Source organism: Equus przewalskii, chromosome 17 (assembly GCF_037783145.1).
Source record: "Equus przewalskii isolate Varuska chromosome 17, EquPr2, whole genome shotgun sequence".
Taxonomy (NCBI): domain Eukaryota; kingdom Metazoa; phylum Chordata; class Mammalia; order Perissodactyla; family Equidae; genus Equus; species Equus przewalskii.
The window spans coordinates 9,121,374-9,135,022 of NC_091847.1; the positions used below are offsets into that span (position 1 = coordinate 9,121,374).

The following is a 13,649-nucleotide window of genomic DNA, read 5'->3' on the forward strand; positions in this document are numbered from 1 at the left end:
AAGAAGAGGAAGAGAGAGAGGTCCTTCTCTCTTGAGGCACAAGCACCTAAGAAATGCCCTGTGAGCACATGGGGAGAAGGCAGCCGTCTGCACCCAGGCAGAGAGCTCTCGCCAGAGCCCAACCATGCTGGCACCCTCATCTTGGACTTCTAGCCCCCAGAACTGTGAGAAAATCCATCTGTCGTTTCAGTCACCCGCTCTATAGCATTTCGTTATGGTAGCCTGAGCTAAGACAAATACCATTTGTACATTATCTTCAAAATTTATATCTCAAGCTCAGACTTCTCGCTTGAACTCAGGCCCATAAATTCAACTGCCTACCTGATGTCTTCACTTGGATAACTGACAGACGTCTCAAACTCAGTGTTTCAAGCTAAGTGCATGCTCTCTCACCGAATTGGTCCTCCCCTCATTTTCCCTCCTCAGCTGATGCCTGACCCTCTTCTTCCAGCTGCTCTGGCAAAACACCAGATATTACCCTTGACTCCTACACATCACATCCCATTTATCAGCACAGTCGATTGGCTCTACCTTCAAGATATATCTAAAAAATGGACCAGTTATCACTCTGACCAGTGCCACAACAAGCACCTCCCATCTGGATCCTGGCACCCACCTCCAGTTCTGCCCCCGCTCCTCCTACAGTCTGTTCTCAACACAGAAAACAGAGCGGTCCTGGGAAAATGTAAGTCAGGTCACAGTACCTTTTGGTTCAAAACCCTCCAATGGCTTCATCTCATTCAGGGTAAAAGGCGAGGACCTGCCTATGGTTTATAAGGCCCCAGGTGGTCTGACCCCTGTCATTTCCTGCTAATTTTCCTCTCATTTGCTCCACTCCAGCCCCACTAAGCCTGTGGCTGTCTCCTTCCTCCTTCCTGTGCTCATATATTTTTACACACGCTCTTCTTTTTCCTAATTGGGCTTATGAGACGTTAATCTATTTATTGGTCTTTGCAAAGTACCACTTTGGATTAATGAATTGCTGCTTCCCCCCTCTTCCTCCTCCTTCTTTGGTCTGTTTTCTCTCTATTAGTGTCAATATTTATTAATTCTTTCCTCCTTATTTCTTTTGGTCAGTTTCGTTGTTCTTTTTGTGTTGTTTAACATGATAATTAAATTATCTTGTGTGCTCTTTCTCCTTCGTTTTCTTCAGCAACGAAGTAACTTTAACACGTGTTTGGCCCCGCTCTTCTTTTGATGCACCCCACAGGTTTGGGAGGAAGTGTTCTCCTTTTTTATTACTTATAAGATAATTTACAATTTCAGAGTGGATACTTTGTAGAGGAGGGACAAACTCTTCCTCTCCACTCTTAGGATCACCTGCCGGAGCCAGGAAATCAAACTGATAAAAGACAGGGTAACAGGAGAAAAAACCTACAGATGTACCTACGCACATGAGTTCACAAAGAAACGTGACTCAAGGAGGCGGTTAAATTTGGGGCTCAGAGACCATCTTGGTAAAGGGCGATAAAATGTGGAGAAGAAGCGAGACAAAGGCAAGGGCTTTGGAGCTTCTGCAGATGAGTAAGTTTGGGAAGGAGACTAGCAAATACATGGCAAACAAGGGCTGCTTCATAAGGCTTGTTTTACAGATGAGAATCATCTCAGATGAGGCGCTGCCTCCTGTCTGCAGGGTACTTGTCTTCCTGCAGCAGGAGAGGGAGACACCTTCACAAACGGAAGTGTCTGCTACCTTTACAAAGGGAAATTTACATCCTGCTTTTAGACAGAAAAGGGGAGGGCAGAGAGCCGTTTGCCATCAGCTCGCAACAATCCTTAGCCGAGTGGCATCTGATCCCCTTCATCTTCTTTGATATAATGATTGGGGAGTGTATTTCCTAATTTCCAAGTAGTTAAAATTCTGTTTACTTTTTTCTTTTTACTATGTTGGATTATGATCAGAAAAATAAGGTTGACACTTTTTAAAATTTGTTCATTACTATTTTATTTTTTTGACAAAAACATGATCAATTTTTGTAAATGCTCCATGGACATAAAAAATTTTCAATATGAGGGACATTTCTCTATATGTCTGTTAAATTATATATTAATAATTATTTACTTTTTCTACATGGTTAATTAATTTTTATCTATTAGGAATATTTTTTTCAAGTTAAAAATTTTTTTGAAGAAGAAGATTAGCCCTGAGCTAACATCTGCCACCAATCCTCCTCTTTTTTGCTGAGGAAGCCTGGCCCTGAGCTAACATCTGTGCCCATCTTCCTCTACTTTATATGTGGGATGCCTGCCACAGCATGGCTTGACAAGCAGTGTGTAGGTCTGCACCTGGGATCCAAACCAGCGAACCCTGGGCCACTGAAGCTGAACATGTGAACTTACCTGCTCCACCACCGGGCTGGTCCTATTAGGGATTTTTTTAATTTTTATTTATTTTATTTTTTTTATTGAGTTATTGATAGGTTACAATCTTGTGAAATTTCAATTGTACATTAATGTTTGTCAGTCATGTTGTAGGTGCACCACTTCACCCTTTGTGCCCACCCCCACCCCACCTTTCCCCTGGTATCCACTAAACTGTTCTTGGTCCATAGTTTTAAATTCCTCATATGAGTGGAGTCATACACAGATTATCTCTCTCTCGCTGGCTTATTTCACTTAACATAATTCTCTCAAGGTCCATCCATGTTATTGCAAATGGAATGATTTTGTTCTGTTTTGCAGCTGAGTAGTATTCCATTGTATATATGTACCACATCTTCTTTATCCATTCGTCTGTTGATGGGCACTTGGGTTGCTTCCACGTCTTGGCTATTGTAAACAGTGCTGCAATAAACATTGGGGTGCACAGGACTTTTGGGATTGCTGACTTCAGGCTCTTTGGATAAATACCCAGTAGTGGGATGGCTGGATCGTATGGTAGTTCTATTTTTAGTTTTTTGAGGAATCTCCATACTGTTTTCCATAGTGGTTGCACCAGTTTGCATTCCCACCAGCAGTGTATGAGGGTTCCTTTTTCTCTGCAACCTCTCCAACCTTCGTTGCTATTAGTTTTAGATATTTTTGTCATTCTAATGGGTATAAGGTGATATCTTAGTGTAGTTTTGATTTGCATTTCTATTAGGGATATTTTTGATAGTGTTTTCTTTATGTATTCAGTTCCTAAGTTGTTTAGTGCATGTAGGTTTATTTCTATCATATCATCTTCATTAATTGTGTCTTTTATCATTACATAATATCCCTCTATTCAGTTGCCTTAATTTTTACTACTTTTGTTTGTTTGTTTGCTTATAATTGCTTTCTATCTCTGTCTGTCCCTTTAATTTCAGCCTGTATATATCACTTCATTTTATCTGCACTTCTCATTATCAGCATATAGGTGGGTTTCCATTTTAATCCAATTTAACACTATCTTTCTTTGGGAGAATTTGGCCTTCCTTTTTTCCCCCAGATTTGATTAAATTGCTATTTATTTCTTTTTTCCCCTTCCCTTTTTAATTGGTGAGTTCTAGCATAGTTTTTAAAGTTCTACTGCTCATTAGTATTCACATTTCTCTCTGCTACTATATAAAAAACAAATAACTATTTTCACCTCTGAAATTTGCCTTCCTTCACAGTGTTATTCTTTCCCAAAGGAAATTTTTAAATCAGTATTTTTCAAACAGTGAGTTCCAATCCTCTAATGAGTTGTAAAATTAATTCAGTGGGTGGTGATCACTTTTAAAAGAAAAAAAGAATTATAATAGAAAAATTCAGAGAACATAAAACATAGTAAGAAATTTTGTTTCAAAAAACCGTGCCTTTGGGCCAGCCTGGTGGCGCAGCAGTTAAGTTCACACAGTCTGCTTTGGCAGCCCAGGGTTCACCAGTTCGGATCCTTGGTGCGGACCTACACACTGCTTGTCAAGCCATGCTGTGGCAGGCGTCCCACATATAAAGTAGAGGAAGATGGGCATGGATGTCAGCTCAGGGCCAGTCTTCTTGAGCAAAAGGAGGAGGATTGGCAACAGATGTTAGCTCAGGGCTGATCTTCCTTAAAAAAACCCCCAAAACTGGTGTCTTTGATTACAGGCACACCTTAGAGATATCGTGGGTTTGGTTCCAGACCACTGCAAAAAAGCAAATATCACAAGAAAGAGAGTCACACACATTTTTTGGCTTCCCAGTACATATAAAAGTTATGTTTACACCGTACTGCAGACTATTGTGTGCAATAACATTATACCTGAAATAACAATGTATACACCTTACTTAAAAAATCCTTTATTGCTAAAAAATGCTAATCATCATCTGAGCCTTCAGCAAATCACAGTCTTTTTGCTGGTGGAGGGTCTTGTAGAAAATGCAATACCTGCGAAGTGCAATAAATTGAAGCACAATAAAACAAAGTATGCCTGTGTACCTGCGGGTGTGTGCACGTATTTGTGTACTGGGTCATGATAGAAAATGCATTTCTTAAAATGAGTATGTGGGGGACGAAAAAATTTTCTCTACCCTTGTAAGTTCTTCTGGCTGCTCTAAGAATTAAATTAGATTAACAAGAGAAAATCAAATTTAATTTCATACATATGGGGGCTCCATTAGAATACGAGGCCTGAAGACATTCTGGCATTGAGGTTTATACGCTATTCTGGGCTAAAGAGAAGGGGGTAGGGATCTGGGGCTTCAAAGGGGAGGAAGACAATTCACAGGAAGACGGGAGAAGCAAATGTTTGGTGAACACAGGTTTGCCGTGTGTGTGCGGAGACAACGGGACACAGAGAACTTTGTTCCCCAGGCCCTGCTGAGCTCCCCACCACAGCTCACCCTGCTCCTCATATTTGTCTCTGGCGATAGTTCTCCTTCCAAACACACCCTCCACCTAAATTCTCCTAGGTGGTTAAGGGGAGGGAGCTAAAGGAAAACTGCCTTGCGCCCCAGACACACATTTCGTGGTGGCAAATTTTGTTCCCATACAAGCGCCCGTCACAAAGTTCGAAATCCACTGGTTTAAATGTGTTTATGTTTCTCGTCAGGTGAGAAAGGATCGAGTTCCAAGGCCTCGTCTGTTCCGTGAAAATTATGAGCGGGAAATTGTTTTCTCTTTTAAAGTTCATTTTCCCATTCAAAATCAGAGAGCTGAACCCTGAGAGAAATTTAGAGCAGTGATTCTCAAATTTAAGGGTGTGTAAGAATCACCTGCCGAGCTTGATAAACCACTGATTCCTGGCCCCACCTGAGACTTTGATTAGGCTTTCCAGCCTGAGGCCCGTGAACTTGCATTTCCAGCAAGTTCCCAGGTGATGCTGATGCTGCTGGTACGAGAGCCATGTCGTTGTGGCAATGATGTAGAGCTGTGATTCTCAAACCTGAGCATGCCTCAGAATCACCTAGAGGATTCATTAACATAGAGCGCTGGGTCCGGCCCCCAGCTTCTGACTCAGCAGGTCGGGGGTGGAGCCTGAGAGTCTGCATTTCTCACAAGTTCCCAGGTGATGCTGCTGCCGCTCGTCCTGGACTCACACTCTGAGAAGCGCTCCTTTAGAGGAAGGAAAGGTCAGCTTTGGTGGAGGGCATCAAGGAAAGGGAAGGAGAGAAGCCCGGAGCTGAGAGAGGACCTGCCTCCACAGTGAGGGCTCTAGGCAGCCTGGGGCTCAAGCCAGGCCACTAGAGGCCTAGTGGATTTTCCACAATAGGGAGAGGAAATAAACCATAAACAACCCACTGGGCCAACTGCCCAACAACAGTAGCCATGGGCCTGTCAACAGCCAGCCCCTAGGCCACTTGGCAGGAGACAGATGTGTAAGTAAGTGAATGCTACTGGCTATTGGTTTGAGCCAAGATGGAGATAGAATTTGTCAGCAAGATTGTCCTCTTTCTGGGATACTTCACCCTCACCCTCAAAAGGCCCTAAAGATATTAAGGCAGAAGTATTTCAGTGAGGGGAGAGGGGTCTCATGAAGGAAATAGGAAGACAGTGGAAGGGATTTTCCCCAGATTAAGAAGAAATAACTGTGTGTGTATGTGTGTGTAGGAGCCAGGCCTAGGGCTCCCTGACCAGCAGGGCTGGACCCTGGGGAGCTGCCAGGCTCCGAGGAAAATGGCTGCCTGAATCTAGGGCCCCCCTCTCCCCTCCAAGCGTCAGATGGCACAGAAGCAGCATAGCCTCGGGGCTAAAAGGAACCTCGCCTACCCAGACCAGGGTGATTCCCAGTAATCTGTGTGAATGATGGCCACGAGGAGAAGGGGATTCAGGTGTGCAAAAGGAAAAGTGCCCCTTGCAGCAGCACTTGCCTAGGAGATAACAAGACTGAATGTTGTGTTTCACCGCTATTGGTACTCCTCAGTTAAAGCTGATAAAGGATGGTGCACTTTGCCTGACCCCAGGATGCCAGGCCCTTGCAGGACCTCACTGTCAAATTAACAAACAGAAACCTCATTAAATTGGAGTCAGGAGGCCAAGAGTGGGAGCTCTCAGGCCCTACATGGACAGCAGAACCCAACAGGAAGAAGAAAGACTTCCTCTTGTTGACTGGCTGGAAGCTCGGCCAATGAGAGGCTGTCACAACGCAGCGAGTGAAAAGCCCCGCCCCTCTGGACTCTGTTTGCAACAGCCTTTCCGACTGCGGCTTCGCTGTAGGAAGGAGCTTCTGCTCCCTTGCTGCTGGGGGACTTGCACGTGGCTTGCCAAGGTTGCAGACCCTAACTTGCAATTCTTTGCTGATCTTAGCCACCTGTGAAAACTTGTGGGCTTACTCGGTTTGTCCAGAGTGCTAGTTTTCAGAGCTTGCCTAGCGTGACCGTCTTTCTAGTCCTTGACAGCTGACAACACACACACATTTTGTTCTCAGGGTCCTACTCTGAGTCAGTTTCTTCCCTGGCAGGGGTTCTCTTGCAAGCTGACAGACTCAGCTTCGTGACCCTCCACCTCTGCTGGTCTTCATTTTCTTTTCTGGTGTCTGGAGGTCCTACCAAAATTACCCTGACGAACCTCACTTGCTGGGGCCAGTGTTGCTGGACTCTGAGCCGAAAGGTGCCCTTTTGTGCTCGGGTTTGGTCTTGTGGGGCCCCAGCCTGTGGGTGATTCTTGCAGTGCTGACGGAGCTGCGCTCACTCTGCATCCCTGGGTTTATTCTTGTTAACTGAGGGTGACCCAGTTACCATATCTTGTGACTTTTTCTAATTCCCAGCAGGCCTCTGTGAGACTATTTTAACTTCCAAGTTTTGTCAACTGAGCTTTCAGTCTTGGTGGCTTTTCAGGAGAAAAGCGACAATCGCTGCCATTTCCTGAGCTTGCTTTCAGTCTGTCCTCTGGCTGAAGAAGGCGTCCCTTCTGTGGGTTCTGCGTTAAAGTGGGGGCTGCCGTGCTCGGAACTCTCCACCCCTCCCTCGAGGGGCGTCCTCAGGCCTGTGACGCACGCAGCCTTTCGGCTGGGCTGCACCGCCTGTCGATAGTGTGCCCTCTGGGATCATCGAGGCCAGGCAGGCAGCTCTCACACTTGGTGGGAGAAATTTCATGAATCAGATTACAAGGTTTCTTAAATTCTTTGGGAGCTCTTGTGCTAATTGGTTTATGGAAACTTATGAGTCCTTACATTAATTTTTTTAAAACCTCAAGAATTTCCAAAAGAAAAAATTGATTTCCAATGTTTTAAATGTTTTGGGTCTTTTAAGAAAACCATTCCTGCTGAGACAGCAGCTCAAAAGGGAAACAAAGATTTGGGTTAATGACCTTGGTTATTATGTTACAAATAGAAGGTTATTAGGTTATAGCTCAGTGCTTTCTACAGTTGAAAGTGTTAATAGTTGTTATTTAAGTGTAAAAAGAGGAAAATTCCAAACAATATTTCTTTCTTTCTTTTTTTTGAGGAAGATTGGCCCTGAGCTAACGTCTGTTCCCATCTTCCTCTACTTTATATGTGGGACGCCTGCCACAGCATGGTTTGATAAGCAGTGTATAGTTCCACAACCAAGATCCAGGATGGTGAACCTTGGGCCGCCAATGCAAAGCACACAAACTTAACAGCTGTGTGCCACCAGGCCAGCCCCTTGTTACTGAACCAGGTTCGTGTTTGCCCCCCTCCACTCCTCCCCCCGAGAAAGCCAAACAGTGAGATGACAACATCGCAGCAGAGAGAGGGTTTACTTCCAAGGCAGCCAAGTGAGGAAGTGAGAGCATGAGCCCCAAATTGGCTTCCCCAAAAAAAGGGACTCAGGGATATTTATGGGATGGGGCAAGGTGGTCTGAAATGTGGAGAGAGGTGATTGGAGGTGAGGAGAGGTGAGGTAATCCATGATCTGCACAAGCGTAGTCAGACTTCATGACTCTTCATAGGACCCATGTTCACAAAATGGCGGTATTAGCATGATCAGAGGGTGGAGTTTTTAGCCTCTTGATGTCGAAAGGTTGCCTATCAGACATCTGCTTGAGCCCCATTGAGGGGTTGGTGGCCTCAACTGGCCTGAAGTGGACAAGGAGTTCTAATTCCTGAAAAACAGCTCACACACCCATTACCATGGTGACCCAGGCTCCGGGGAGATGTTATCTATAGGAGCCTGGTGGGAGTCAGGTAGCAGATTGCCTAAACAGCACAGTTACCAATGGCTGGGTTGAACAGCTAAAAGCTATAATCAGTAACTGCAAAGAGGAAAAAACTTTAGTACCTAGATACTTAATCATCAATGGCTGTTTGCTGGTTTCAATCCCCCCTATTGTTTGGTCACTTCTCATTCTTGAGGGATTTGGGGCGATGACCGATCTAGCTACTGCCTGCTAGATTGGGGCGGAGATCTGGGTTAAAGGAATGACATTTTTAGCACTCATTTGGAAATATTCTCATGTTCCTGGCTTACCAGAAGGACAAGAAGTATAGACAACCCAAATTTTAACAGTCCCTGAAAAATAGACCTAATCCCAGTGGGGCCTCCATCTGTTCTCCAGGTGGGGAAGACATCTGGTCTCAGTTTCTGATAGTCTTTTGTTTTACTGGAGATGCATTAGAGACCAGAGCAATGGCCTATACCCTGATCTTTCAGTTGTCATTGATGATGGCCATCAGCACAGACTCTCTACCTGGGGGTCATCACATTCCTAAGGAACTCAAAAGAACAAACTTATCAAATTATAGCAGCTGACAGGGCCCATAAAATCTACAGAGCATGTCTGGCTTAGCTAATCAGAGGTCATTCAAAGTTACAATATGGTTTCTTCTTTACAATATGGCTTCCCTTATGTCAACCTTGTGTTGACCCGTATCAATCCCCCCTTTTGTTGTTCATCTTCAATCTTGAGGGGTTATCCTGTTGGTGAGGAGCATAGGTTGTTCCATCTCATTGGACCAGTCCCTTAGTAAGATGGTGATGCAGGTGGGCTCCCAAAGTTCAGCCCATATTGTGTTAGCAAGTAACCAGGTATTTAATACGAAGTATTTCTAGAGAGACAAAAAGAAAAACACGGTTAATGGTGGGTGCAAATTATAAACCAGCAAATTATAAACCTTTCTGAGTCCAGGCAGCAGACAGTCAAAAGATTTCTGGGCATCAGAGTCAAAGCATCTTTTGCAGTTTGAAATGTCTCTGATGATGTTATCAGGTCTTCAGGTATCTTACTGAGTGTCTTACACAGCAACAGACGTGAATTCTCTTAAGTTTATATTAATTTGTCCAGCTTCAGTTTGCAAAGCTTCAGGAAAAAGGGCAGGTTCAGTTCTCAATGATTCCAAATGAAAATAATGGGAAAAAAATTGAAAACATTAATTTGGAGATTTGTGGCCAGATATTTCAAGAAACTAGAAGAATTCAGGATCCAGTCCAGTTAACAGATATAAAATAAAAACCTCAAAGACAATTATCAGGACTAGAACCTAATATCCATGAATGTGTACTATAGCTTTTATTGAAACATAATTTTTCTCTCTGAAATCACCCTCATTTTTACCAAAGATAGCCAAATTAAGACTAACTGGTTTGCAAGATAAGTTTAGTTTCAAGAAAATTGCCTCAATTATTTACAGAAGTACAGTAAGAATAGCAACTGATTATATAGGTTCTTTCAAATCTGCTTTGCTGGAACTCTTTCTGAGGAATCTCAGGTTGAACTTTAAAGGCCTCTCGAGGCCAAGAAAACCAAGCCAAAGACTTGTCATCAGATTTTGCCTGCAATACCTACAGATTTGGGTGGATTCCTCTCTTCTTGAGGACCTCCAATATATTTCGAGTTCCAGGCGCCTGCCAGATAAGTGACCTTCCTTACTTACCCCGGGTCCTGGAATCCTTGTAAACAAGGTACCAGGCCAACATTTCCAAGTGGATTTGTTCCACAAAGTCCAACCCTTGTTTCTTAAAAGCTGTCTGGTCATATCTGAGTCTATGCCAGTTTCTCTCAAATATGACATTCCAGTCAAAGCCTTGGTAAGATAACCAATGTTTCCAATTGTGTCCTGTTATAAGGAGAACAGATTCTTATTGAACTTATGGCAAATAACTACATTGCCATGAAAACGATACTCACTCATTAAGAATTTCCAAATCCTGGAGGGATCAGGCAGGGAGAAAAATAAGTGTTTCAAATCTGCTTACAAAGGTATAATTTATCAAATTGATATGTCATAGTTAGCATGAGAGAGAAAGAGAAAAAGACTTCCTTAAATCTGGAAACAAAACAGAACATCAAAAAATCAGCAATATCTCAAATGAAAAGTCCTATAAATCATAATCATCCTCATCAGTTCATTCAGTCCTGTGTAGTCAATTCTTGATCTTAATCTTCTGTTGGCAGTTGTATGAGGTCATGAGTTTCTCTGTTAGAGTTCTGTAATTTCTTACCCAGTTCAGTTTTACGATCTGAAAGTTTATTAGAAACCTTATTCTAGCTGGCCCAGTGGTGCAGTGGTTAAGTGCACACGTTCTGCTTTGGCAGCCCTGGGTTCACCGGTTCGGATCCCCAGTGTGGACATGGCACCGCTTGTCAAGCCGTGCTGTGGCAGGCGTCCCACATAGAAAGTAGAGGAAGATGGGCATGGATGTTAGCTCAGGGCCAGTCTTCCTCAGCAAAAAGAGGAGGATTGGCAGCAGATGTTAGCTCAGGGCTGATCTTCCTCAAACAAAAAAGAAAGCACTGCAAAGAAATCTTAACCTGTTTGGGGCTGGCCCCGTGGCCGAGTGGTTAAGTTCATGCGCTCCGCTGCAGGCGACCCAGTGTTTCATTGGTTCGAATCCTGGGCACGGACATGGCACTTCTCATCAAACCACGCTGAGGCAGCGTCCCACATGCCACAACTAGAAGGACCCACAATGAAGAATATACAACTATGTACCGGAGGGGCGCTTTGGGGAGAAAAAGGAAAAAATAAAAATCTTTAAAAAAAAAAAAAAAAGGAACCTTATTCTAGAGTGTCAGAGTCCTTTCCATGAATTTCTCTGAAGATGAAACATTTTGCAAAAGCATCAGAGTAAAACAATAACTGTCTGTAAACAACAAGATCCCAAAATGGCAACTGACAAAGAAATTTGGTTAGTTTTGTGACATATAATACTTTAAAATAATAACCAGAATTGTGGCTGACAACCAGGACCAATCAGAATTTTAGGAATGTTATATAATTTTTAAAACATTTATATCAATAACATTGACTCACATAATACCACCCTAGAAAGTTTATCATCACTTATTTGACAATGTTTCCCATGTAATTTAACATACCAAATAAGCCTAATTAGCTTAGTGTCTTCCTCCTTCTAGGAAGCGAGAGGAAATTTCCTTGAGAAGTCTCAGGGGCCCTCTGAAAATCCTCAGAGAAATTCTCTTCCTTCTTCCAAGCCAAATGAAAGTATTCAGGATTTGAATATTTTGGTGGTGGGGAGAGCTTGTCAAAAACATCAAAAGGTTTTAAAACACTTGTTCAGATCGGAAACCATGCTCAGTCATCCATTCAAAGTGACAACAGAACCAGTCAAGGGCAAACAGCTAAAACAGTCAAAAGATCTGAACAGAGACCCCAGTCTTTCTGAACAGAGGGAATTATTGTAACAAAACATAGATTTTCTGTCTTTTAGGTAGACTTATCAAAACTAAAGAAAAAGCCTTTTATAACTTCTTTATCAAGAGCAGACCAAAGGTCAAGAAAATTATCCTTTAGAGAGAGAAAACAAAATTTTAATTTTTGTACCAGCTTATTGTTTTTTTCATTAAAACTCATTTACTTAATTGGATTTACTTTAATCTTAGCCAACTTGACAAGGCATAAAACTCCCTTCAGAATTTCTCTTTCACAAACCTTCTATAACTTTCTTTTTACATTCAGAATTTGTCCCATGCTTCCTTTCTTCCCTTCTAGTACTTGAGGACAAATTTATCTTTCTTAACCTAACAAACAAAAATACTTCCATTCTTTATAGCTTCTTTACTGAAAACATACATTTTAATTTCCTTGTATACAGAGTTGTTTGCCTTATTAATTTTTAGTAGCTTTAATTACATATATTAATTAGAATTTTTAACCCATACAGATCCTACTAAAAACTAAGCAATTATGAACTGTCCTTTACATTAGCATACTGTGGCTTGGCAAATTTATAATTTTTTTTTTTGAGGAAGATTAGCCCTGAGCTAACATCGTGCCCATCTTCCTCTACTTTATATGTGGGACGCGTAGCACAGCATGGTGCGACAAGTGGTGCCATGTCCACACCTGGGATCCGAACCGGCGAACCCCGGGCCACCAAGAAGAGGAACGTGTGAACTTAACCGCTGCGCCACTGGGCCAGCCCCCAATATAAATATGTTTTATAATTTCTAGGAACATGCTACTTCATGGTACAATCTTAATAAAATACAAGACATGTTTACTATTAGATCCAAACACATTTTAGTTTCTTTGCAATAAGAAGCCAAACATAGATAAACCTAGACATGTCTAATGATAATGTTTCAGTATTTTATCTCATTTGAAAAATGACTGAGGTATTCAGTGAGTTTTTTATCACTCAATTTTATCTAGCAACACCTCAAAGTTTCAAGTTACCAGAAAGATTTTGGAAGTTATTTTAAATATACATGTCATAAGACATCACTATTTTTAAAAGCTCACCCAACACTTTTATCTTTTCCACATTTAGTTTACTCATTCCCAATAATTATTTAGATTGCCTATAAAACTTCATGAAACATTAGACAAAATTAGCCATCATTTAAAATTATTTCTGCTAACCAGTTTGGTAACAGAGATAGCATCAGCTTATTCGACCAATAAATGTAGAATAAAGGCTGCGTGTCTGCATCATGTCCAGTGCTGACTCTGAGGGCATGTCCATTTTAATCAAACCAACAAATTTAAATAAGCTTTCATTTACCAAAGATTAATTTTATAGCATGTTAACTTAAAAAACATTTGGATTAATTTCTTTTCCATTTAGAAATAATTTAGGTAAGCGCTTACTTTAAGCCAATTAAACAGAGTTCTCAATTTTGGCCATACCATCTGGAGGTAAAAATATCACACACATCTGACATACATATAGACACACATACACAGAATCTCCACAGCTATTGTTTTAAAAATTACTGCCATGAATCAGGTACAGTAATACAAAGCTCCCTAGGTATGAATCCAAATTTTGTTTTAAGCCTTTTTACTAATATTTGTGGAGAAGACACTCAAGATGCTAGATTTTTGGCAAAGGTGCTCTTCTGGCCATTTTTTTGGCCTTTTCCC

At 42.0% G+C, this 13,649-nt stretch overlaps 2 long non-coding RNA genes across 2 annotated transcripts in view; one reads left to right on the forward strand and one right to left on the reverse strand.

The window, feature by feature from the left end:
• LOC139076745 (uncharacterized) overlaps positions 1–13,649 on the forward strand; it is a 145,356-nt gene that overhangs the window by 124,991 nt on the left and 6,716 nt on the right. The window lies entirely within an intron of this gene.
• LOC139076744 (uncharacterized) overlaps positions 8,062–13,649 on the reverse strand; it is a 32,026-nt gene continuing 26,438 nt past the window's right edge. Inside the window, exon 6 of the long non-coding RNA XR_011528650.1 lies at positions 8,062–9,368. This is a non-coding gene — a long non-coding RNA (uncharacterized lncRNA). The remainder of the gene's footprint in view (positions 9,369–13,649) is intronic.